This window comes from Artemia sp. Qi Xiang Cuo, chromosome 1, assembly GCF_049724085.1.
Source record: "Artemia sp. Qi Xiang Cuo chromosome 1, ASM4972408v1, whole genome shotgun sequence".
NCBI classification, from domain to species: domain Eukaryota; kingdom Metazoa; phylum Arthropoda; class Branchiopoda; order Anostraca; family Artemiidae; genus Artemia; species Artemia sp. Qi Xiang Cuo.
Window position 1 is genome coordinate 104721973 of NC_142794.1, and position 9459 is coordinate 104731431.

The window sequence follows — 9459 nt, forward strand, 5'->3', positions numbered from 1 at the left end:
ACAGTTTTTGTCGCCTTCAATGTCGTAATCCTCAATTGCTCCATGCAATTCTCCAGTCCAAATCAATAATCACACAACACAACGCCTAAGGGGTTACTCGTTTAGGGAATTATTTTCTCTGTCTTCAAAGATTTACCAAAAAGAGTAATTACCAGTAAAAATAGAAAAATTTACCTCCAAATCCCTGTTTGATCCTGTTTATTCCAAACAAACTATTTGATTCAGGGCTCTCATAAATGTGAGCAAGGCCGTACCTCCTCTCCTTTCTAGCCAAGTTTTTCTAAGCTCAGGTTTAAAATCCAAAACTCTGAAATTACGTTCTCAATAATAGCTGATTTTTTGTTTTAGTCATGTTTTCTCATTTTATAAAACTAGGTAAAGTTTCTTAGAGTTGCAACTCTTAATTGGTAATTTCAAACTTAAGAGGCTATCAAGTTTTCGAAATCACCATAAAAAGCAAATGATTTTGGTGTATATTGTTATAAAAATCATTTTTTTTTTACTATTAGCATGAGTCGATCGATCTCACTCTCTAATACTAAAATAAAAGAATGCTAAAATGGTTAGGTCAGAGTTTACGATGGAGGATGTCTGATTGTCAAAGATTTTGCTTTTTGGCTGTCCATCTTGGGTCAAACGAAAAGCAGGTCGGATCGAACGGGGTGGGAAGCTGTCATGAATTCAAATGAAATTGGTACTCGAAAGAGTGAAGCTAGGAATAAATTAGAGTAGATGATCTTCCTGTGCAGTTCTGCTGTACTTAGGTTACTTGCCGCTCCAGTGAGTTTTTACTAATAGTAGTAGTATTAATCCTAAATTTGCAGCTCGTTACTCCAAACTGTCTGATGCTAAAAATTCTATAGGTATATTTTATTTAAGGTGGCTAAGCCAGAGAAACAAATTGATGACGCGAAGACCAGTGACGACAATGTAGATGATCCTAAAGAAGAAGATGCGTCAAAGAACACAACTGAGAATTCAGACTCCACTGCTGCTCCCACAACAACAGTAAGTTCACCTTTTAGTAAAAAAAAAAAAAAAAAGATCAAATGAGACAACATGAAAGAGAGTAAGAGAGAGAGAGAGAGAGAGAGAGAGAGAGAGAGAGAGAGAGAGAGAGAGAGAGAGAGGAGAGAGAGAGAGAGAGAGAGAGAGAGAGGGAGAGGGAGAGGGAGAGAGAGAGAGAGAGAGAGAGAGAGAAGGCATAGAGATACTAACATATGAATAACAGTTAATTTGATTAATCTAGGACCGCTTATAAGCTTTTTTATTATTTTGACCAGTTTGACTGTCTCATAATTTTGTTGCGTGATTAGCAAAGGCACCAGAAATTTAAATTTTCAATCAAAGTCTAATGAGCTTCAAAAGGCTTAATAAAAAAGGAATATAATGAAAATACACAAGGAGATATTCTCCCAATTAGTAGGTCGATGTTAGAGGGTAGACACTGATAGTAGGCCGGAAGTAAATTATTTTTATTAGCTATTGCCAAGAAACTTTTATCTTCTATAATATTTGCTGAATACTGATAGTAGAATGAAAATTGATTGTTTTTATTAGCTAGAACCCAGGAACAAATAACTTTTATATGGAAAGAGTTAGATTGTGCAGTAAGAGGAGACGATAGACGTAAGCCAGGTGAAGGTGGGATTCTGGAGTTTCAGAAAATACACAAATCATATGTACGGAGCATTGACGGATCCTTACCTGTCCAAACAAAGTTTCAGTTTTCCTGAAGATATTTTTGGACACAACTGGAAGGTCCATTAGAGCAAAAACTTCTTCTAATGGGAACTGACCAATTCCAGCGGAAATAGCTCCCCAGACTGCCTTCGTATTAAGGTTGTTTGATATCGGTTTTGATATAGTACTTGGGACGTAGGATCGATCACCTTCATTACTTGTCACACATATTGGATGGTCAAGATTCAAAGTTACTGTTGATGCTGTTGGCTCATTCGTCAACGTAAATTTTTTTCTGCAGCCAGTGCATTCAAAATAAATTAGAAGAAGACCGATTTTTCCTATTTTTTGTATTTTAGGCCTCCCAGGATCGCCTTTTTCACAGCTAGAAAGAAAGAGTAATTGAGCTTCTCTTTTTTTTTTAATCTAAAATCTTTCGCTGCTATATAAGAAGAAAGGGAGGGTGGAAGATGAAATGAAAATGATCTTATAATTTTATTTTTTAAAGTTTAATGTTCATTTCTATTTATAATCAATTAAAAAAAATTTTTTTTTTTTAAAGCGAAAGTAAGCAGCAGTATAAAAACAAAACGAACATAAATTATTCCAAACATGAGAGAGCTACCCCTCCTCAATTCCTCGCTCTTTACCCTCAAGTTTGACTTCTTACCAAAATTCTTAAAGAGTAACTGCTGAAACCCAAGCTCCATTGAATTGGAATAAAATGTTTTTTTTTTATTTTTAAGACACGTATTTTTTTTTTATAATAATAAACGAGGGATTAAGGAATGTAGGCAGCCCCCTCATGCCTACGGAATAGTTCCTTATCCCTTTAAGTTCTAATGTTACTTCTTATTATTAGCAAAAAAATAGTTTTTTTTTAAATTTAAACTCTGATCATTTTCAATAAATACTGGCCCATCTATACCCCCCCCCCCCTTAGTGGATTATCCCATGAAAAATTAGTTCTACCTGGATGGATAACCATGGATCATAAACCGTTGCGCAGCACTTTTATTCACCTTTACCAAGGATATAATTTTAATTTAAAAATTCCTCCAGGGTAAAAAAAACCTTCCTGAACAATACCATCCTTGCTTAAAATTCTTCATGAAATATTTACAATGTAAAATTTTCTTCCTGTCTCCCAAAAAGTTTCCGTATATTTCCCAATAACAAACACTTTTGATTGGTAACACTAAACTAAACTAATTTCATACATTTGGAATCAGCTTAAAATACATTTCTTGTGATGTATCATTTAGAATTATGGTTACTATTGGTTCAAGCTGCTCTTTATTTACAGCAGCTCTCTACGAAAAATTGTTCATTTTACAGTAAAGTTAAAATAGTAAAACGTATTTATACTTTAAAAAAAGCGTACCCTTTTCAGTAATTTGGCACAAAATAAAAAACAGTAAAAAGAAGACTAATGAAAGATAGAAAAAAAGCCTGAACAATTCAATAATGACTTTTGCCCTTTATAGGTAATAGTACCTTCACTATGCAGCCCCTACTATGTACATGATAGTGTACACGAGTATTCTGAAGCTAAATTTAAATACACTTGGAACTTTTTAATTTTAGCTGTGTTTTACACCTTTTTTTTGCATATTGTTTGCTTTTTCCCCAAAGAATTCGATAACTGTTCTGCAAAAACAAGTTTTTCTAATGTAAGTAAAGAGCCATAATTCAATAAGTTTTTCTTTGTAAAATAATTAAATTGCCTATTAATATTAGCCTACCTCTTAAGAAAAAATCAGAATAAATATTCTTAGAGTTCACCAAAAAAGGACATCAATTGTGAATTGAATCTCAGGGAATGTGAGATAATCAGAAAAAGACCTAAAAAGGCTCAGCTAAAAATCATATAATCCTGAATTGTGACTTAAACTTTACACAGAGTTTGTTTTAGTTGTGATCCTACCATGGTGAATCTTAGAGTCCTGCAAGACCAAAAACTGCCGGATTTTTAACTTTTAACAAATTAATCTTTATCTTAGTTCGCTATTTTTACTTATAATTTGTATACCTGTAAGTTCCATTAAATTAGTTAAATGGGTGGTATTGAAAAAATACTTGCTAGTGATCATTTCTCTTGAGCAATTCCGTACCGAAGTGATATATGTTAACGATATGATTTTCGTTAAGCAGATCCTTAAGGTTTTTGTCTTCGCTCAGCTTCCCCGGTCCTTGAAAGGTTTTGAAACCGTGAATAGCTGCCCTTTCTTGCTCTTTTTGTATTTCATCCAACTTCTTCCGGCCATCTGCATCTAATTGCCCATATAAACCTTGAACGGAAGAAGATGTAGGCTCTAGGATTGGTACAGACCATGTTGGAGCCAAGTTTGCATATTTTTGTACGGGGGGTGGAAGTCTGGAGTCACATTCGGCCGAAGCGCCTGTTTAAAAAATTGGGCATTTTTCTGGGCAGGTGGTATAGGGTCTGCTGAACCAACATTTCCCTTTTTATTTGAAGTATTTTCACCCATACTTTTAGTTTTTCTGCAAGATAAAAATAGGAGCCTAGAGAATAAGCTTATGCCAGGGTTAAGAAAAAAGATTTCTATTTCTCACAGTGAAATAATGAGAGGCCTAGAGGTATCATGAGAAGGGAAAAGTGGAATATGAAAAACTGGAAAGAATAGTAATTTATTGGAAGGTTTTATCAGCTTGGTGACTCCACACAACCACTGGGATTTTCTCCATAGTACACAAACGGATAGTTCTGATTTTGATCCTGAATTTATTCCAAGTTTCTGCGTCGGTCTGTTCCAACTTTATATGCTATCGAATGCAAATATTGGTTTGTCTTATTAAAGCATTTAACTTCAAACATAATAGTAATACGGGATTTGATTTAGGTGCTTCCACTTTTTTTATCGTAAAATTGTAGACCCTTGCAGAATGCTATAAATTATTGAGAATCCCGTGTTTGACATGGTAGGGTACTAATTAATAAAGAACACAATAATGCATAACTTCAGCATGATTTATTCACTTGTAATCGCCACTGAAAACATATAGATATTTTTTCAGGTATATAAAATTCTACTCACCTAATTCAGAAAGCTCGAGTTTTTTTTTCCTGAGAACACAAATCAACTGTTTGCTAGAGAGTAACTTACTTAATTGGGGAAAACATTTTAAAAAGCAACTCTTTCATGTGTCGTGACTTTATTTTCTACTTTTACCTTAAAAGGGTATCAATTGGTGCTATAGTTGTGCTAAAATGTGAATCTTTAGAGGAGTTGCCCTAATGCAAATCTTCCGGAGGAGGGGGTTACAAGGTAGGAGCTTTCATTAGAGGATGTTTTCATGGGGGAAGGGACATTTCAATGAAGGGGGCGCCGGATCTCCCAGCATTATTTAAAAAGCGATCAGAAATTAAAACCAAAAAACAAGTTTTATCAACTGAAAGTAAGGAGCAACGTTAAAACTTAAAAATAACAGAAATGAACCCAATCATACGCGTAATATTTTCTGTTCGTTTTTAGTTTTGATGTTACTGCTTATTTCCAGTTGGAAAAATTGTTTTTTTTTTTTTTTTTTTCTGATCCCTCTTTTAAATAATGCTGGGAAATCTGGCGACCCCTTCATAGTAATGTCCCTTCCCCCATGACAACTTCCTTCATGGAAAGATCTTTCCCAAACACACCGACCCACCCACCCGCCTACTACCAGAAAAAATCCCCCCGTAAAACGTCTCTATACCTCTTAATAACCAATACTATATGTTAACATTAGGTAACATAATGTTAACATTATATGTTAACATTAATGTTATAACATATGTTAACATTAAAGAAATATAAAACCCCCCAACTCCTAAAAAAAGAGTCAGATCAAAACAAAAAGTATACCATTAGAACCACCTTGTCCGAAACCCCTATTAAGGAAACTTACCGCCCTTTGGCTTGAATAACAAAGAAAATATATTGGCTTGAAAATCAAGAAAATTGACTTTTACTACGTTATTCTCCACAAACGGGATATTTTTTTCTTTCCGCTTGATTTTTCTTCTCAGCTAGCTGGGCACTGAAAAATCATAGAGAGCTGTATAATAGCTCATTTGCAGGAAATTGCAACATCTAGTCACTTTTGTAATTAAAAATAAAATACTTTTTAAAGTAGAATCAATTTTGTCAAAAAAATTGCATTTTGATGTATTTTCATGCTGCAGTCTTTTCAAAGATATTTCTTTTCAATTTTGAAGCAATCAAACCGTTCATGGTAATGAACTCTTTAGTAATAATAGCTACTTGTCTCAATAGTAACCGAAACTCCTGGAACCAAAATTTTCTTTTTTGGCTTAATCGCTAAAATTATTATGTAAACTGCAAAAATATCTTTGATGCCTAATCAGTAATAGTAATTTCTTAATTTAAACAACAAAAATACATGAAAATTTTATAATTAGTTTTACTTTTTGTCTCCTGGAAGAAATTTTTTTTTCATCTCAGTTCAAAGTTATTATTGTATCCTGGAACCAAACTTTTTTTGGTTTGTAACCCGTAAAGTACGTATCTCCATATTATTGTCTTATAATTGAAATTATTTTAGTTTTCAGTCCAGAATCGCTAAACTTATTATGTAAACTGCAAAAATATTTATGGTGTCTAACCAATAATTCTAATTTTGTAATTCAAACAAGATAAATACCTGAAAATTTAAAAATTAGTTTTTTTTATGCTAGGTTTTAGATACTCGACACGGGGTATTGTGTACTTAATAATTTTAAACCTTGAAAAAATATGGTCTCACGGGAGTGGAAAAAAAGAAAGAATAACCAAAAAAACTATCAAAATAGAGCAGTCCAAATTTCTACTAATAGAGAACTTTACTACACAAAAAATAAATCTAACATCCTGAAATATAGGAAAAGTTTATTTAAAATAGATAAAAATGCCACCGAACGCAATAAAGCTCGAGAACGCGTAAGGATTGATACTAAGATTTCTTGTGATCCAGAATTTAAGAAAATGAAATATGTCAGAGAAAAACAGAGGTATGTTACGGATCAGGGGTATCGAGAAGGGAAAATTGAGACAGCCAAACAAAAGAGCAAGGAACGGTATGATAACGATGAAGATTACCGAAACAAACATAAGAAAAAAGTTGCTACCAGAATAATGGGTAGATACTGGGGTGACAAAAGCTATAATGAAAACATTAAATTCTCTGCGAGGTTGTACCGAAGAACGCATAAGGACAAAGGGAAAAATTACATTCAGAAATACAAGAAGATGGCAAAAATGCAGGCTGATCTTTGTAAATTGAGAAACATTTTACGCATGTTTTATCGGGATCACGAAAAGTATTCAAAATTACAGATTAAAATTCTCTTTGAAAGAGCGGATGCTGTTGAAAAGTCGGCTAGAAATGCTTTGGCAAAGCTTCATAGTAATATCCAAAAGAAATGTTGTCAGTTTAATGAAAAGCTTCCAAGGTAAGGATTGGCAACTGCGGAACAGTTTATAGATGCAATGGAAAATGTTCGACAACACAGTGAATATACGGAGGCTTACTTCTTTGAAAATTCGTATATTAATTTTGGAAGGAGCAATTGCAGTTTATGTAGCAGCAATAAAAAGATATATACAAGCATACCTATCAACAGCGAAGGAAAAGCAATGTTTTTCAATTATGGCGAAAACGAGCCTGTTAGGGTTATTAGTAAATGTGTTTGTAAGACTAATGATTTAGAACAAATTCCTGGAACACCGACTCAAGAAAAAAGTATTTCTAACTGTGTTTTAAACAGTTCTTTTAGTTCTATTGAATATTTGGAAAAAATGCTCTGTGTAGTAGAACAAACTGTCTTGAAAAGTACGAGACAACTATCGAAAAATGCTCTGAATCTAGATCTGACAAGGAAATTATGATGGCTGGAGTCACCTATAACAATCTGAGTAAATATTCAAAACCAAAAATTGGGCAGCAGGTTACTTGGCAATGTCACCCTGATATCTGCAAGCTCTATCCGACGGATATTGAATTATTTCAAGTTCTTTTTGATATCCTTGAAAATAATATAGCATTAAAATTTTCAACTGACAAAGTGGTTAATTTCTACCTTGGTGGCTTGGATTATTGTGGAATCAATTACAGGGACACAAGAAAGCATGGGCATTCGTTATACTGTAGCCCAAATGAGGGATGTCAGAGCTATTTGCGTTCTCCAAGGGCACTAGCTCCACATTTTCCTGTCTTTACCTGTTTCATTAATAGCGTATATAAGGCAGCATCAAAATCTAAGACTATATTACATATTAATCTATTAAAAGTCGAGGGTTCGTACAAGGAACTAAGTCATTATATAGAAGAAGTGTCAAGTAGACTCTGTCGTAATAATAGTCAAGACTTTATCTACGGTGATAGCAATTTTAGAGTTTCTGTGGATGAAAATACAATAATAAAATTATTTGGTGAGAGCCTTGATAAGGTAGTTAACATCAGGGATGTATACCCCACAGTGCATTGTGACAGTTGCGAGCAGATAAAGACAAAATACCAATTGAAGAGTCTAAGATCCCTTTCAAATAAGAAAGGTTTTGATGTAATGATGGCCACGATTTTAGAACACCTACAACAGGACATACCAAAAGATGACAGAGAACAGCTAATTCATTGTACAGGTTGGAAAGAGGATGTCGATTCATTCTCTGTCTGTGAATACTTTGCTGGGAAAATGTTGAAGTCATGTTTATTATGAGGCATGAGGCAATGTTGTCTGTTGTATAGACAGACCGTCTATCCGGCTAGTAAATATCCAATTGCCAGAGCAAGCAGGTCACTATCAAGTTATGGGCTCCCATTAGTAAAGATACGGTTGTTAAATTTCTGATTGTAACAAGCAGAAAATTATCAAGTTATTAATGCGCTGCAGCTCCCGTTATTAAAAAAAAAATTCTAGGTGCTGCCGTTATTTAATTTCGTACATTTTAGAGCTGCACTTTGTCAAAACTTGAATTTTACCGTGGGCACCCAAACATGAAACCGAATGTTAATGTTAACCGAATTTCTCAGGCCTACGTCCTACATCTCTGTTGAAAACCTTTGAACTTGTTGAATTTAATAGCATGTATATAAATTTGTATTTTCTATGTTTCTATTTCAGATGTCACCAGCCCACCTCTCTACCTGCCCGTTGTCTATTTGCTAGTTATTTTCATGATTTGAGTTATAGAAGACGTCAGTTAAACACAATCACTGGAAATAATAGCATAGACTACTTGGAACTACTAAAACTCACTGGACACAATCACTGGATATAATAGCATAGACTACTTAGAACTACCGAAATTCACGGCAAAATATTTAAAATTCGCTTCACAAAAACAAGAATCAGCTCCACCTATACTTTTTGTAGACCTTTCTTTAGTAAATATATTAACATTTTGGAAAATTGTATGCGAATGAACTTATGGGCTATAGAGACAATTAAGAAATTTAAAGGTTTTTAGGCTGAGTTTTTGTTTTGAGGCTTTTTTTTAATATATTTTTTATCGAAGATTTGTAGACATACCACCTCACTCGATATACTTGTTGATTGCAAGTGTCCAAGCAAAGTGTCTTATTTGGGCGATCCGGTTTTAGAAGTTAATATAGACTAAAATGGGCAAAGACTGTTTTTTGTATCAACTTTAAACTTCTATTCCTAAGTCCCTGGAACTAGGGAACCCAAACACAATTGCTAGTTAAAAAAAAACATCTGTTCCCCCAATAAAGGCCAAATTTTTCTTCCGAGCGACTTGGAACAACTTACCAAAGCAA

The 9459-nt window shown here is 34.0% G+C and overlaps 1 long non-coding RNA gene across 2 annotated transcripts in view; it reads left to right on the forward strand.

Moving 5' to 3' along the window:
* LOC148957054 (uncharacterized) overlaps positions 1-9088 on the forward strand; it is a 41558-nt gene extending 32470 nt beyond the window's left edge. For both annotated transcript variants that reach the window (XR_016142483.1, XR_016142482.1), the window contains 2 exons: positions 880-1008; positions 8804-9088. This is a non-coding gene — a long non-coding RNA (uncharacterized LOC148957054). The remainder of the gene's footprint in view (positions 1-879; positions 1009-8803) is intronic.
* The last annotated feature ends 371 nt before the right edge of the window (positions 9089-9459 follow it).